The sequence below is a fragment of the Lagenorhynchus albirostris genome, chromosome 4 (assembly GCF_949774975.1).
Source record: "Lagenorhynchus albirostris chromosome 4, mLagAlb1.1, whole genome shotgun sequence".
Taxonomy (NCBI): domain Eukaryota; kingdom Metazoa; phylum Chordata; class Mammalia; order Artiodactyla; family Delphinidae; genus Lagenorhynchus; species Lagenorhynchus albirostris.
In genome coordinates this window covers 145575088-145592611 of record NC_083098.1, presented here as the reverse complement: position 1 = coordinate 145592611, position 17524 = coordinate 145575088, and the positions used below count along the sequence as shown (strand labels likewise).

General features: G+C 54.7%; 1 long non-coding RNA gene across 2 annotated transcripts; it reads left to right on the top strand.

Annotated features, from left to right (window-relative positions):
- Positions 1-709: 709 nt before the first annotated feature.
- On the top strand, positions 710-6202 carry LOC132519529 (uncharacterized). Of its 2 annotated transcripts, none has more exons than XR_009540185.1 (3): positions 710-1113; positions 4758-5209; positions 5947-6202. It is a non-coding gene; the product is annotated as an uncharacterized LOC132519529 (long non-coding RNA). The 2 variants fall into 2 exon arrangements; XR_009540184.1 differs by having other exon boundaries at positions 4758-5689.
- Positions 6203-17524: the final 11322 nt, after the last annotated feature.

The window sequence follows — 17524 nt, the reverse complement described above, 5'->3', positions numbered from 1 at the left end:
CGCGGCATGTGGGATCCTCCCGGACCGGGGCACGAACCCGCGTCCCCTGCATCGGCAGGCGGACTCTCAACCACTGAGCCACCAGGGAAGCCCAAGGCCAGGGCTTTTAAAAGACCTTCGGTTGGAACCAATCTCCCCAGTTCTTCCCCAGCCAGTGCCCTGCCAGCAGCTCCACTGAACTCAGCCAGCGGGGTGAGGCGTGTCCTGTCCCCTACACCCAGGCCAGGCGAAGTCATGTGCCAAGGGGAATACAGCTTCCTTGGAGACTGGCTGGTACAGGGCTGGGAGCCTGGCTACTGTCAGACAGACCGGGAGGAATCCTGGCACCCCTGCTCTCTTGCTGTGTGGCTTTGGCCAAAGCCCTTGACCTCTCTGAGCTGCCACTTTCTCCCTTAGCTATTGCTCCACTGGGGGCTGAGGGGATCACAGGAGGTAAGGCTGTGCAAACACCTCCCCACCCCTGGGGCAACAGGGAACGGTAGCAACGTTGTCCCCGCTGTTCCTTGGCAAAGCACAAGAGAGCAACCGCTCAGCCACAGGCCTGGCTCTCCAGCATCCTGGCCGGTTCCCCTCCTCCCCTGAACGAACCATGTAGGTTGGACGCCTGCCCCACTGGGTGAGCCCATCTGTTATTTTTATTACAGATCACTACTCAGTAGGCTTAACTCAAAGCCTGTTACCCAAAATAACACAAGCGGTTGCCTGTGAACCCAGGGTCAAAACTCCTTCCACACTCCTTGCCCACAGCCTGAGAGAGCTCCCACAGTGGGTGGGAGTCACCCCCTCCCAGTACCTGGGGACCAGCCCCCTTTAAAGATCCCGTCTCTCCCCAGGGACTTCAGAGACCAGGTGTCCTGTTTGTGCCACCTTGAGACGGAGCCTGGGTTTGAGGGCCTGCCAGCTTGTGATCAAACCCACTGGCCTGGCACTTGGGGGGTCTCTCCCAAGCCTGAATCTGAGGCTGGGGGATGTGAGGGTAGGGCCAGGGCCCGTGCCTCTGCTGTGTGGGCAGTGGGTGGTCTGGTGCTGCCTCTGGAAGACGGGCTAGAGAGCTAGCAGCTTTCGTATGGATTCCCAGGAATTGGGGCCAACTAGACACAGACGTGCTGGCAGGTGAGTCACAGACGGGATGGAGGGCTCCCACTGCTAGAGCGCCGTGCTTCCCGGGGCAGGGACTCTGGGGGTGGGGATGAGATCCCTGCCATTCACAGTCTTGCATTCTGCCATAAAGACCCAAACCCTCTTCAGACCCTGCCCGTCCTTCCCACACTGCGATGGGGATGCCCAGGCTTGGCTCGGACACCTGTGGGTCCTGTCTCCCTGCTCAGTAATGGTGTCCCCTGGGCAGGTGGCCGAGCTGTTCCTACCCCCAGTTTCTGCATCTGCAGACTTCCCGCCGTGGGGCCCTGCACTGGGCACCGGGCACCAGCGGTGGATTCGAGGGCTCCCGGTCCTGCTGAGGGGGCGGGGGAGCCCAGAGGCTGGGTGGTGCACCTTCCTGGGCATCCGCCACGTGCAGGGGCCCTGCAGGCACCTCGGCACCTGGCTCTAGGGAGCCTCGGTGTAGCAGGAGAGACCACCATGTGCCCGTAAGAGTGGCGCAGGTGCAGACGCTGCGCAGGGGCTTCCGAGGACGTGCTGCCAGCACTGAGGTGAGTGGGAATTACCCAGAATGGAGGCGGGGGGCAAATAGCTGGGAGGATATTCCAGATGGAGGTGATGGTTTGAGGGAAGGTTGGGGTTCGCCGGGGCACGGCGGAGGTGAATGAGGGCGGGGCATGGGTGGTGCCTGCGTGCAGCAGGTGTGACCGGGTACGGTGGCCTGGAGGAAAGTGCGGCCTTGACCCCTGGCTAGGGGTCGGGGCTTCGTTCCAAGGGTCGTGGTCGGGGAGGGGGCCGTGCGGGCTTTGAACCTCTCCGGCCTTGAAGGGCTGTGAGGGGTGTCAGCAGGGCCGGCTGGATGCAGAAAACCGGGGTCCAGGAGGTGAAACACTTCCACAAGCTAGCCGGCCCTCAGACCCAGGCTCCGTCTCAAGGTGGCACAAGGGGGTGGTCAGAGGGCAGAGCTGAGCACCCCAGGAGGTGTCCGGGACTCCCCAGGTCATGCGGAGGCTCCCTGCAGATGGGGGGCGGGTGTGGGCTCAGTGTGAGGTCCAGGGGCCCAGTGCTTGGAGTCAGCCGGGCTTGGGGCTACCCCGCCTGCTGCCCCCAGGGTAGCACGTGCTCTGAGGGGCCGCGTGCCCTCTGCAAACGGGGTGGGCGCCCTTCAAGCCACTCACTCAGCCAGCGCCGCCTGCGCTAGTTCACTCACTCACGCATTCAGCACTCTTGCTCCCAGCCCCATTGGGTGCCAGGCCCCGGGGGACCTTCCCAGTGTCGTCTCTGGAGCGTGGGTGGGGTGTGGGAGACTGGAGTGACGGCGACGTGGGCGGAGGCCCAGAGAGACCTGGAGTGGGGTCATACCCAGGGGCCACCCTCTGTGTCACGCACGGTGTGTCCGCCCCACTGGACCCACGTGGCAGGAGGCAAGGGCCGAGGATCCCTGTGTGACGCGTGGAGATGCCGGCGGGGTCAAGTGACGAGCTGCAGACCACACAGGGTGACCCAGCCAGATCCACGCCCCACACAGCCTCTAGAAAAGGGGGTGCTCACCCTTGGATCCCCTCCTAGGTCCCCCATTCGTCCTGTCACAGCCAGCAGGGTGGGGCTTGGAGGGAAGAGGTGGGAGGGGCTGGGGTGCTGGAGAAAAGCATGGGGGGGCAGACATGGGTCTGGTGAGGGTTGGGCTGGGGGCTCGGGGTGGACCACGGGACACAGCTGCTGTAACAGCCCACATTTCTTGTCTCACGGCTCTGGGGCCGGAAGTCTGAAATCGAGGCGTTGGGCGGGTCCTGCACCCTTCCGAGGCTCCAGGAGAGAATGCCGCCTCTGCCCCCGGAGCTCCTGGTGTCTGTTGCGTCCTTGGTGCTCCTGGGCTCCTGCCACGTGGCCGTCTTCTCCCTGTGTCTTCACATGATTCTCCCTCTGTGCCCCGGTTTCCCCTTCTTATCAGGACACCGTCCTATTGGTTCAGGGCCCACCCTGATGACCTCATCTTCACCTGATCACCTCTGGAAAGGCCTTTTCAGGTCACATTCTGAAGTCCCGGGGGTTCGGACTCCAACGTGTGGGCGCGGGGGCCGCGGTCTAGCCCTCAACAGCTGCCGTCGTGCCAGGCTTCCTCACGGCAACTGCTGTCCCCGTTTCACACGCAGGGAAATCGAGGCTCTGAAGTGCCCAGATTGGGCAGCGGGAAGAGGGAGGAGGGGAACTGGCCCTGGTGACTCCCCAGGTCAGGGCACCTGCCTCCAGGCACAGCCCCGCCCAGCCCCAGACGCAGCCTGCTCTCTTCGGAGGAAAGGAATGTCTATCCTGGTGTAACGTGAGCTGCTCAGGAGACCCGGGGTCTGGTAGGGCTCTCTTTAGCAGAGGGGAACGCTTTTCTCTTTGTAGTTGGAGGTCACCTGCTGCTCACCAGGAAGGTTGGGCCATGTGCCAAATGGCCGAGTGGTGAGAGGACTGGGCCCCTCTCTGGGCAGCAGACTTTGGTCTGCACGGCTGGGAAAAGCCCTAATGATGTCTCCTCGCTGCCGGGGTCAGATGTCACCCTTGTCTTGCTTACTTCTTGTGGCCTGCAGACTTGAGTCCCCGTGGGGTGTGTGGGGAGCCCAGTGTAGGTTTGTCACAGAGCGGCTGACTCCTCCAAGCCTGTCTGGAGCAAGTGCTAAGTTCTGGGCCTGGCTCCATCCACAACCTGCTGTGTGACCCCAGGAAACTGACTTGCCCCCTCTGGGCCTGTGTTTACTCATTTGTAAAACAAAGGCCCTGAACTAGGGCATTCCAAGGACTCCCTCCAAACGTGCCAAAAAGAATCGTAGAAGTTTTCTACAAACTCTTTATTTCCATTTCATTAAAGGATCACAGGCTTTAAGGCAACGCCGTCCAACAGAAAATATGAGGCCACGTACGTGATTTAAATTTTCTATTCCGTAGTAGCCACATTAAGGAAGTAAAAAGAAACAGGCGCAAATAATTAAATAATAATTTAATCCAATATGTTCAAGATTATTATCATTTCAGCATGTGATCAACATCAAAATGGGAGACGGTTTACATTTTTGGTACCGTCTTTGAAATACGATGTGTAAATGTGGTACATCTCAATTTCAATGCCGAATTTTCACTGGAAATAGTGGATCTCTACGTAGATGTCATGAAACTTACAACTGATTCTCACACCTGAGTTTTTCCAAACACGCTGACGTCTAACAGCCGAGTCAGTATCGGTTTCCAGATTCAAAGTTCAGCTCCTCATCTGCACTGGCCACGTCTGTTGTGTCACTCGTGGTTCGTGGCTGCCCTGCTGGACCACTAGGTGTGCTGCTCCAGGTACCGTAAATCCTGGGTTGCAGGAACCCTTTACATCTTTCTTTTAATTGAAGTATGACAATATTATATTAGTTTCAGGTGTACAACAAGGTGACTCTGTATTTTTATAGATTATACCCCATTTAACGTTATTACAAGGTACTGACTCTCTTTCCCTGGGCTGCACGATAGATCTTTGTGGCTTCGGGGACCCTCATTCCCAGCTCAGACTCCCTCCCTCTCAGCTCAAGTCCCCTCCACAGCCATCCCACCCTCCCCTGAAGGCCCTTCCCATCCCCATGCGCTTGTCTCCTGTTTCTGAATCCTGTTTTCTTTATTCTTGTACCCAGAAAACATCTACGGAGCACCGACTGTGGACAGGCGCGACGTGGTGAGGCGCGGGTAGAGACAGCGCGAGCCCCACAGTCCCCAGTTCGAATCCAGGTGCTGCCAGCGCCTTGGGAGCCTCAGGTGCCATGTCTGTAACCCAGGAGCCCTGGTCGCTGGCCAGCAATCCCGCCTTGGCTCTCAGAACAGCACCTCCCGGGAGTGTGGCTTGGCGCTTCCGGTCTGCCGGTGACGTTCTTTTAGAGAAGCAGCTGCTACCTGTGGCTTCACCTGGGACAGCGTTTTCCAAACCACGTTCCCGGGGCATCTTATTCCTCGTGGTGTGAACAGGCGGTTCTCAAGTCACGGATGCTGTGGTCAGATGGAGACGTCTGGTCAAATGAAACTCAACAGCTTTTGTTTTCATCGCAGCACCTCTCAGAGCGTGTGATGTGGCCGTGAGGGCTGTGACGAGGTGAGGCAGGGGATTCCCATTTGCCAGGACACTGAGAACCCTGGGCCTGGCACTTTGAGGCAGGGACGGAGTCATATTTATCCCTGTGTCTCACGTCACTTTGGCACGCGGTAGCCCCCTAGCTGTGCCCTGCCTGCGGCAGGCACCTGGCAGAGCCCAGTTAATAAAACATGGGCTAAAGAGAAGAGCTAGGACAAGGATATGCTGCAGCTCAGAGGAAGGCTCAGATCCCCCAATCAGAGGCTCAGGGAAGACTGCCTTTAGGAGGTGACGTCTGAACTGAGCCTGAGGGGTAAACCTACAAAGAACAGGGTAAGGGGTGGGAAAGGGATTGCCGACACACAAAAGAGGATGTCAGGGGTCCAGAGGGAGCTCTGTGCATGGCCTGATGCCCAGTGTGGCGTGTGGGGTGTCAGCAGGGGAGCGTGAGAGGCCTGCCTGGGATGCGTGGTGTCGCAGTGCACACTTCACCCCGTGCAGGTCAGTGCTGCCCAGGGGCCCCTGCATTGGAATCCCTGGAAGTTTGTTAAACCTGGACTCCCCGGCCTGGGAATCTGCATGTTGATAAGTTCCCAGGGGACTCCTGGGTGCCCTGTTGTTTGAGAACCACTTCTGTGAGCCAGGGTTCGGTTTTGAGCCGCTGTGGCAGGTCAGCGGAGCACCCAGGATCAGCTGACACCCTGTGTAGACAGCACATGTGCCCCCCGCCCCCCATATCTGGTTTTTCTCTGCCACAGGCACATAGAAGATTGCACCTCCCAGCCATGCAGGTGACCAGTACGAAGCGGACAGAAGGGAGCAGTGGAAAACCGGACGATGCTCTGATCTCTCTCCCCTTGCTTTGGAGGCTGAGGAAGCTGCAGGTGCCGGACGGTGCAGCTACGATACGGTGGAGCCTCCACCAGCCTGGGTCCCCGGGCGACCGTGGGAAGCAGCGTCCCCACATGGGATATGCAGCGTGAGCAAGAAATAAACCTTAGCTGTGCTAATCCACTTGAGATTCTGTTCGTTATTGCTGTGTAACAGCCTGTTATGACGTTATGACGAATACAATCCACCCGTTTCCAATTGCTCCAGTGGGCACATTTCAAAATGTTTGTGAGCACTGATTCTGAGCCATTAAAAAGGTTCACATCCCCCTCCCTCCTTCCCTCTCCCTCCCTCCAGGGCGGCAGCTAGTGGGTACAGCGCTCTCGTGAGAATGATGAAAAGGCTTTTGCTCCCTGGGCAGAAGCGGTTCTGGGCTGCCCAGGTTGGTGAGCAGAGAGCGAGCTCCATTTCAGCCTTGACCCACCCTCTCGGCCAGGAACTTTTGAGCAGTGCACAACCTGCACAACCGTACAGGGAGGCTCAACCATTCATCTGTGGGGAGCACAGGACACAGGGAGAGGCAGGGGTTTGAGGAGGGGAGGGGGAGAGGAAGACTGTTCAGTTTGGGACCTGTAGCACCTCCGGCAGATAGATGGAAGAGGTGAGGTGGAGGCTAGGGAGAAGAAAAACCTGATAGATGGAACTTTCCAAATGCTTTTTCCCTGCTAAGCAGGACTTGCTGTTGCCTAGGGGATGTTCCTTAAGATTCCCAGAGGAGGGAATTGGGGCTGGGGTCTGTGGGGTTGGGGTCTCCACCACAGAAGGACATTTCTCTCCAATCCCCTCCCACCTGCTGTGCCCGTTTGTCCCTGGCCTCAGAACCCTGGAAGGAAACGCTGCAGTGGATGTCCAGCCCAGGACCATCAGGCAGTGCAGAGAGTGCTACAGAGCCAACCCCCGCTTGGGCTCAAGGCTAAGGAGCCCCTTTAGCAGCACAGAATCCCATTGACCCCACATTTCCCACTTGGGAAAAATTCTTACCACTCGATCTGTCAAGATTTTTTAGGGGATTCTTTTTTAAATAACAACTTTATTTAGTTATAATGCACATATCATAAAATTCCCCCATTTTAAAGCACACAATTCAGTGACTTTTAGTGTATTTAGAATTAGGTAACCATCATGACTATCTAATTGCAGAACACTTTTATTACCCCTAAAAGAAACCTGGCACTCCATTCCCTTCACCCCAGCCTCCTGAAGCTGCTAATCTATTTCTACCTCTATAAATTTGCTTATTCTGCACATTTTGAATACATGGAATCATACAATATGTAGCCTTTTGTGTCTGGTTTCTGTCACTTAGCATAATGTTTTCAAAATTCATTCATGTTGTAGCAAAGATCGGAACTTCCTTCCTTTTTATGGCCCAATAATATTCTGTTGTCTGGATATACAATTTTGTGTGTCCAGCAGTCGATATATGGACATTTGGGTACTTTCCACTTTTTGGCTATCATGAATACTGCTGCTATGAACATTTGCATATAAACTTTTGTGTGGATGTATGTTTTCAGTTCTCCTGGGTACATACGTAAGAGGTGGATTGCTGTGTCCTACGGCAGCCCTTATGTTTTTGAGGAACTGCTAGACTTTTTCAGAATGGCCGCATCATTTTACTTTCAGCAACGCGTGAGGGTTCCAATTTCTGTACGTCCTCACCGACACTTATTATTGTCTTTTTGATTCTAGTTGTCCTAGTGGGTGTGTAGTGGTATCTCATTTTGCTTTTGATTTGCATTTCCCTGATGACTAATGAGATGGAACGTCTTTCTATGTATCTGTTGAGTTTGCATATCTTCTTTGGAGAAATGTCTATTTGCATCCTTTCGCTATTTTTTATTTGGGTTACCTGTGTTTTGTTTTGTTTTGTTTTTAAATTTTATTTATTTATTTCTGGCTGTGCTGGGTCTTCGTTTCTGTGCGAGGGCTTTCTCTAGTTGCGGTGAGCGGGGGCCACTCTTTATCGCGGTGCGCGGGCCTCTCGCTATCGCGGGCTCTCTTGTTGCAGAGCACAGGCTCCAGATGCGCAGGTTCAGCAGTTGTGGCTCACGGGCCTAGTTGCTACGCGGCATGTGGGATCTTCCCAGACCAGGGCTCGAACCCGTGTCCCCTGCATCGGCAGGCGGACTGTCAACCACTGTGCCACCAGGGAAGCCCTACCTGTGTTTTTTATTCTTGAATTGCAAGAGCTCTTTATATATTCTGGGTACATGTCTCTTGGCATATATATGCATTGCAAATATTTTCTCCCATTCTTTTTGTTGTCTTTTTACTTCCTTGATGGAATCCTTTGTAGCAAAGTTCTTTAAACTTTGATTCAGTTATTGAGGAGATTCTTGAATCTCAGATAATAAAAAACAATGTGGCAACTGCCATGTGCCGCTGTAGTGTATTTATCGAATCAAGCCTCACGCCACCCAGTGAGGTCAGGACTGCCATTGCTCCCTGGTTACGGTCGGGGATATAGAGGCACAGACAGATCAAGAAAGAGGTTCAAAGTCATGAGGCCACTACATGACAGAGGCACAATTTGAACAGGCCATGTGGGTCCAGAGCCCAGGCTTTTAATCACTGCTTAGTAGAGGCTCTGCACTGTAGCCTTCACCATGGAGGGAGAGAGGTCGTCATCATCACCCTATCATTATCATCCTCACCGTCATCATCTTCATCCTCACCATCACTACCACCATCATCCCCACCAGCATTATCATCCTCAGCCTCGTTCTCATCACCACCACCACCGTCATTATAACAACATCATCATCAACATCACCATCATCACCATCACCACCATCACCATCATCACCACCATCATCACCATCACCACCATCACCATCATCACCATCATCATCACCATCATCATCACCATCATCACCATCATCATCATCAACATCACCATCATCACCATCATCACCATCATCACCATCATCACCGTCACCACCATCACCATCATCACCATCATCATCATCACAATCACCATCATCATCACCATCATCACCATCACCATCATCATCACCATCATCATCACCATCACCATCATCACCATCATCATCACCATCACCATCACCATCATCATCATCACCATCATCATCACCATCATCACCATCATCACCATCACCATCATCACCATCATCATCACCATCATCATCATCACAATCACCATCATCATCACCATCATCACCATCATCATCACCATCATCATCACCATCATCACCATCATCATCACCATCATCATCACCATCATCATCATCATCATCACCACCATCACCATCATCATCACCATCATCATCACCACCATCACCATCGTCACCATCATCATCATCACCATCATCATCACCATCATCACCATCATCATCACCATCATCATCACCATCATTGTCACGTCTCTGGGACAGTCTGCCGAGCTCCTCACTTGGGGCCACGTCTGGAGCTCTGTGCTTCACATCTGCCACCTATTCAATCATCCCAACTGCCCTGCAAATGTACTGAAGCTGGGAGAGTCACGGTCACCTGCCCTGCCCAGAGCCTCATGGAACCTTGACTCGGGCCTGCTGGCCTCTGCCTTTGCTTTTAGCCAAGTCCCCACACCCGTCTCACAGAGATGTGAATGGAGGACAGGTGTCAGAGTCGAAGGGGGAGATGGGCAACTGGAGTCGAATCCTGGACAAAGCTGAGGGCTGGCCCAGTGGTCCCTAGACTGTGGCCCCCAGGAAGAAATGCTCCAGAGGGCCCTGAGAGAGGGAGGTTGGAGGCCTGGAGGCCTCTCGGGCATGAAGCCATCCTGGCGGAGGGGGAGGGCGGGGGAGGACTGCGCCAACCCCATCAATTAGTGCAATTAGCTGTCAGGATGGAGGTGCCGGCGCTAATTGCCTGCTGGCCAGCCGAGGTGCTCAGTAACGGATTAGCAGAGTGCGGCAGCCACTGCAGAGGTGGCCTTCGGCTCCCAGGGTCAAGGCCAAGCGCTCCACAGATGCCTCCTCCCCCAGGGCAGCCCAGCCGTGCCCAGCTGTGCACAGCCCCTCTCTGTGGGCCCCGCCCACTTCCCAGGACTGAGAAGAGATGGCCCTGGGCCCACCTGGCCACAAGCCAGGGTAGGCAAAGGTCGTGGTCACCAGAGGCCTAGGTCCTGGGAGTTTGTCTGTTCACCGGGGACAAAACCCCTCTTCTCACAAGTGGGCTGAGCTCTGGGGATTTAAGCCCCTCTCCCCAGGAAGCACTAGGTCAGGCAGGACCTTGGTAAAGACCTTGGTCTCCTCCTCTGTAGGACTGGGGGGTGGGGGGAGCTCTACTGCCTCCCTTGCATCTCCGCCAGGGATGACAGGGATCCAGGTCCTGAAGGGTCCTCGAGCAGGACCTGCCACCCGGGGCAGCTCAGCCCCGTTGTTGGTGGGCTCTGATTGGTCCCTGAGCCTTCATCCAGCTGTCACTCACCTGGCTGGGTCCTCCTGGGGAAGACGGGGGTGGTGGCGGCAGGGCTGGTCTCTGGGGCTGGAAGGCAAGCCAGGCACTGGGCTTTCTCCCGAGGGCAACGGGAAGCGCCAGAAAGGTTTGTGCTGTACAGCAGCCTGGGGGGCGACTGTGTGGAGGGGCTTGAGAGGAGCGGGGAGAAGCCAGGGTGGGAGGGCGGGTCCTAAGCCTGGTGGGCAGAGGCACAGGTATGCTAGACTTGGGTGGGACTGGCCCGAGGGAACGGAGCCTCCTCACTGGCCCTTGAGTCTCAGCCAAAGCACCCCTCCTCCAGGAAGCCTTCCAGCTCTGCCCCCGCTTGTCTCTGGGGCCTCATCACCTCCCCTTCCCTGTCTCCATCAGGGAGAGCCCAGTGGCCTGTTTCACTGACTTCCCCCTCTTCCTCGGGGCCCCAGGCCTTGTGTCCCCAGGCCTCATGTCGCCCTCCCTTCCCAGCTCCGCACGCCCATCCCTGGCAGGGCGGGACTCCTCCAGGCTCCCTGAGCAGTGTCGGCTCCCAAGCAAAGCTGGCCCTGAGCAGTGATCCAGGCTTCATCCCTGTCCAGCCTCCTTGTGCAGCAGCTCTGGGGCAACCAACAGAGGATTTCTTTTTTTAAAAAAATTAATTAAGACCTTAATTTTTAGAGCAGTTTTAGGTTTACAGAACGGCTGAGAAGGAAGTGCAGAGTTCCCTCCTGGCTTCCCACAGATTCCCCTGTTGTTAACCTCTGGCACTGGTGGGATACACTGTTACCATTGATGAGCTAATATTGATACACTGTTATTAACTAAAGTTCATGGTTTACATGCGGGTTCACTCTGTGTGGTACGCTCTACGGGTCTGGACAAATGTACAATGACGTGTATCCACCATTATAGGATGACACAGAGTCATTTCACTGTCCCTACTCCCAAATCCCTGGCAACCACTGACCTTTCTACTGTCTATGATTTTTGCCTTTTCCAGAATGTCGTATAGTTGGAATCATACAGTCTGTAGCCATTTGAGATTGGACTCTCTCACTTAGTGATATGCATTGAAGTTTCCTCCAGGTCTTTTCATCGCTTGATAGCTCATTGCTTTTCAGTACTGAAAACGATTTCATTGTCTGGAGGTACCCCAGTTTACTTTTCCATTCACCTCCTGAAGAGCATCTTGGTTGTATCCAACTTGTGGTGGACGATTATGAATAAAGCTGCTGAACGTTTGTGAGTAGGTTTTTATGTGTTTCGGTTCACTTGGGGAAATACCAAGGAGTGCCATTGCCGGGTCATGGGGTAAGGGTACGTTTAGTTTTGTAAGAAACCACTGAACTGTCTTCCCAAGTGGCTGCACCCTGTTGCGTTCCCACCGTCACCGAGAGTTCCTGTTGCTCCACAGCCTTGCCACCATTTGGTGTTGTCAGTGTTTGGAATTTTAGGCATTCTCGTAGGCGTGCAGTGGTGTCTCATCATTGTTTTAATTTGCAAGTCCCTAATGATGTTTAAATTGGAAACTGACCCGGACGATGGGAGGCTGGATGAACCCTGTGGAGTCAACCTCGGCATCCCTCCTGCCCTTCCTCCTCTACCCCCTCGCCAGGTCCTGCCAATTCCAGCCTGCCCCCTCTTCCTGGCCACCCACATCATCTCCCTGCCTCCCCTTGTCCTCTCCACGCCTGCCCCCAGCCCCACCGGCGACAGCCAGAGAGACCCCCAAACCCAAACCTGCCTGTTTGATGCTCTCCACAGCCCCGGTGGGTCCTCTGTTCTTAAGTCTCCAAAGGCCACCCACATCCACCTGAGTGCCCTGCCTCCCTCTCCAGTTCGGAGGGGTTGGGGGCCAAAGGCTGGGCTCCTGGGGAGGAGCTGAGTGTAAAGGGTTGATTTGGGGGTGCAGGACACACCAGCAGGGGGGTGCGGAAGGGAGGCAGGCGAGGATGTGGGGACGCCAGTTTCCCGCCTGGTCAAGGAGCCATCCTGCCATCATGGAGTCATCCCATGGGGACAGTATCTGACCCCAACCCTCCAGGCATTGGGTCAGAGCCGCTGGAGGTGGGGGGGTTGATTCCCTCACCACCTCTCAGGCAAAGAGATGCAGACCCTGAGGAGGGGCAGTTGGCCACCAACCTGGAAGAGCCAGGGCCAGGGGGTGGGGCACAGCCCCTGAAGTATGGGTGACGGAGCTGGCATGGGTTGCAAAGGGGGTTGGAAGCAGCAGCCAGGGAGAGTGGCACAGGCCGTGTCCCCAGAGCCTCTCTCCTCCTGCAGCGCCTGGCGTCCCTTCCTCCTCCTCTCTGGGGAGGGCTTCCTGGTCCTCCTGCACAAGGATTAGGCCCCAGTGAGGGGGCCCAGGCCTTCTCAGGGCTGGCTGAGCTCTTTTTTAAAAAAATTTTTTGGAGAATAGTTGATTTACAATGTTGTATTAGTTTCAGGTGTGCAAGCAAAGTGATTCAGTTTTATATAAATATAAATACATATATATATATATATATATATTCATTCTCTTTCAGATTCATTTCCCATACAGGTTATTGCAGAATATTGAGTAGAGTTCCCTGTGCTATACAGTAGGTCCTTTTGGGTTATCTATTTATATAGAGTAGTGTGTGTATGTTAATCCCAAGCTCTTAATTTATCCCTCCCCCCTACTGGACGGGCTCTCATTTTCAGGCCACCAGAGTCCGATGAGATGCCATCAGCCAGCACTTCTCACCTCTTCTGTGCCCTGGAACCAGCTGGGATCCCGTTAAAATGCAGATTCCGACTCAGCAGGCCTGGGGTGGGATCCGAGACTCTGCCTTCTTGACAAGCTCCCGGGTGACACCCGTGCTCCCGGTGCAGGGCCCGATCACACTTCGAGAAGCCAGGTGATAGCATTCAGTTGTGGGCTCCAGACAGCTGTACACATGTTCTGAAATGTTACCCTCTAGAAGAAACTTTGAGAAAAGCTTTGACTTCTCTTTCTGGCTCCCGAACAAACTGGCTGTGTGACTTTGGGAAAGTTGTTGACCCTCTCTGGTCTGCGTCTCGCTATATGAAAAGTGGGGCTGGGACTAAGCCGTAAGTATTCTGCAATTCCAACGACAGGGACAATGGTTTCTGGTTTTGCAGCACCTTCCTTGCACCAGGCGACACTCATTTATAACCACAAATCTAGAAAACATTGCTCCCACTTTACAAATGGGAAAACTGAGGCTCAGAGAGGTGAGGTCCTCTGCGGGAAATGATCACCCAGGTTTCAGCGGGACTGAGCCAGCTTTGAACCCGAGTCTGCTTGCTACAAAGCCCTTGTTTTTTTTCTACATCAAGCTGACTCCCGTGTTACCTCGGGAAATCAAATAAAACTTTCTCACAATGAGAAATGAAATGTGAAAAGGGCTTGAATTTCTAAATCCAGAGAACAATCTTCGCTTAGGCGGAGGCATTTGTGGTCGTTTACGGTTTCCTCCAAAGTAATTTTTGTAAGTTGATGAGAAAGGCTCATTTTATGTAGTATAAGGAGGGGAGTCTGGAAACAATAAAATCAGCATTCTCATAATTAGCCCTTAAATTGTTCCTCGGTATAAAAGTTTCCTCTGGTCCCAGCTCCATCTTGCTCCTTGCACATTCTCACTACACAAACCTGAACAATTTTTGACAAGATTTTTGAGTTTTGTCAGATGTGAATTGTTAAGATTTAATTGAAAAAATGAACAGAACGCAGCCAGTATTTCAAAGGGAGTGACCCAGAACCAATTAGAATTTAGTAACGATTGACCATTCAGCACTGAAATCCATGTTGGGAGAATCAGATTAAAGCCCCTTTAACTCCCCCCAGCACCCCCGTTCCTGAACTCAAAATATCATTAGTGGGAGATTTCCCTGCAATGTTTTCCAATCAATTTTCCTGGTTTTAGAAGTTGAAGTTCAACTGGCGGGGACTGTGTGAGGGAGGATGCTGGCCGATTGTCTCCTGGGCTGAGATGATACACAATATAGGTTACGGTCTTGAAAAAACAGGTCAGGCCGAGCAACATTCCTCGTCAAATTGCTGCTGACAACCCAAACAGGAGATGGGGAAGCGCCGCAAAAAAGGGCCTTTCATCTGAAGACAACACAGCGAATAATTGGTCATTCTTTCCTCCTTTTGCGTCTCCTTCTCAGCTGGGGTAAAGTTCCCAAACAAAGCCAGGGCTTCCTGCAGCAAATTTTAATCCTTTCTGGCAGATGCTCTCAGGGAAGTGTCAGCTGAGGGAACGCGGCTGTGCTCCACGGGCACGGTGCCTGGAGCGTAGTAGGTGCTCAGTAGGGGAGCTGGGGAGGGCGGCCAGCCCAGGAAACGAATGAATGACGGTGGAACTCAGCAGCTCCCGGCCGCTCAGCTCTGTCCACTGCACAAGGTCCGTCAGAGAGCTGGTCTGTGCGGAATCACTTTTCTGATCTGTTCCAGCCCTTCTCTGCAGACAGGGAGCCCCTCTGGGGTTCCAGAAGCTTCCAAGCCACTCTCAGTTGCACAACCCACTTTTGCTCTCCTCTGGGGCTTTCTTGGGTCTCCTCCCCGTTTGGATGCCGTATGCTGTAAGGCTTTGTCTCATTCTCATGGCAAACCTAGAAGGAAACGGAGTCTTGGGAAGGCCAGGTGGCCTGCCGAGGTCCCCAGCTGGTACCAGCTGAGCGAGGCGTGGAATCTGGGTGACCCCATGAGTATGTCTATAGCATGGGGGTTCCACCTGTTCCCACCAGGTCTCCCATTCATTCTCCAACGCTGGGTCCTGGAGCTTCTAGAAGCAGGGCCGTGTCCCAGGTCCTTGTCTGTCTAGTCCCAGTTGGAAGAGCCGTAGCCCAGAACCAGGGCATATCCTGTACCTGACATTTGCATAGTAAGCCACCAATGCTAACAGCGTGGGGTTATTTTCTCTGCTCTTGTCATTTCATCATTACTATCAAGATGAACTTGAGGAGCTGTCCTGGAACCAGCGACATCCAGCACCTCCACGACAGCTCCACCCCAAACTCCTTTTTGATATAGTTCCTTTCATTTTCAGAAGTCGAGCGAGACCCCAACGCCTCAATGTGAAGTGTCAGAGTACAAACACACGAAAAGCAAACAAAAACAGCCCCCAAGGCTTAGATTACGGAGGTGTCTTTTAGGGTATCCTAGAGGCTTCAATCTTAGACCTTTGACGTCAGCAGATGCTGAGACAAAGACTGATCGACCAGTCCTTACTGGGAAGGAGTCCTGGGAAACGTGCGGGGGGGTGGGGTGGTGGGCGAACCAGCACGTGCGGTACCACCGGGCAGGCCTCCGTGTGGGCAACTGGGTTGGGTCCGGTCAGACCCACCAACGCCTGCCAGCCTGGCTTGAGGGCTGCTCCGGGGTGGGCGGGGGACAGGAAGGATTCCCTGGCACTGCAGGCTGCACGTGGGCACAGAAACTTCGGGCAGCCAGAGAGAATTCCCGGGCAAAGAGACTGGCGCTTGGCAGTCAGGGCACCGAGGCAGCTGCTACAGTAGGAACTTGGGGTCTGCTGAGCGTGGGAACACAGGCTCAGCCCACCCTTCGGTTCAGAGTTGGCAGAAGTGGGTCTGTCACCGTTGGCTGTGTGGCTTTGGGCAAATCACTGTCCCTCTCTGAGCCTTGGTTTCCTCTCCCGTGCACTGGGAAGAATAGGACTCCCTCTTAGGTTCGTTGTGAGGCTTAACCCAGCCCCTGTGGGTAACTCTCCCGCTCCTGGAAGGCACATTCCTGAGAGCAGCTCTGGTGTGCCGCGTGCCATAGCTGGGTCAGGGTCAGGGCTGGGTCAGGCGCACCGCCCCACTGAGACACAGCTCACATACTCCTCTGGGTACCTTGAAGTTGCTCAAAGATTGAGGGCAATTAGATCATGCCCGGGGGTGCTCCCAGGATGCAGAGCGAGGCCACAGTAGGAACCAGGCCTTGTCACCTAGGGGACTTTGGGACCTGGGAGCACTGTGGCTGGGAAGAGGGGACATGCACATCCTGTGTGGCCCGAGGGTAGTGCTGAGGACTGCAAGGGGAGATACGTGTCTCACCCATTGATGGTGGAAGCCGGGTGCTCTGCGATGTAGTGAGCTCTCCATCCCTGGAGGTGTGTAAGAGGCTGAGTGTCGGTGTTAAATTTTCTCGGTCACGTGGGGAGATCCGAGCCCTGCTTGGTGGTGGTGGTAGCTGGGGATGGCTGGATAGAATGCCTTTTAAGCTCTTTTCCACCCCAGAGAGTCTAGAATTCCATTTGTCTGTTCGGGGCCAAGCAGTGCAAACGTGCTCCTCATTTGATGCATTGCATCCGTGACTCCTTGAGGCTCCCCAGACAGAGCTCAGCAGCTCGGGCCTGGTCTGAATTAGCGGGACATTTACGGGGCGATTCTGGCTTCAGCCTGAATGATCCGCTGAGTGGTGACCTGAGCCTTGATGGGAGAGGAGAAGCCGCTCGCCGGTGGCGTCCCCCGCGCCTCAGGTTGGTATGAGAGCAGACGGGTGTCTGCTCTGGCTGCGGGGGAGCCTGGGGGTGCTGTAGAGTCTAACCAGGCGACAGCTCATGCTGGCGGGGGGGCCCTGGGCTCAGCCTACACGGAGAGCCCGGGGGAGGAGGGGCCGTGAGAAGACCCAGCCGCGGGCCACCTGAGCATCCGTGCCTGGCTTTGCCGTGGCCCGTCTGCGCTCCTGGGGCCACAGGGCTGGGAGCGCATCCACCCTTTGCGTCAGTCCCCAAAACCTCCCTGAGCCCCCCTGCCTTCCCTGCGCAGTGGCGACGCCCCCAGGTTTCCCTCTGGGATGAGGGACCCGAGCCCGGCTGCTTCCTGAGAGGCGCGGCAAAAGCCATGCCCAGCTGGGGCTCTCTTGCTGTTCCCTGGGCTCAGACGACTATCTCCAGGATGCGTGGCCAACGGCCCCCGCGGTGCTGTCACTCCCTGTCCCCTCTTATTGTCCAGTATTATACAAATACTGTCATCTGCACTGCACACAAATGGAAGCACAGGAGACCCAGCTGAAGCGTGGGGGTGTCAGGCCCT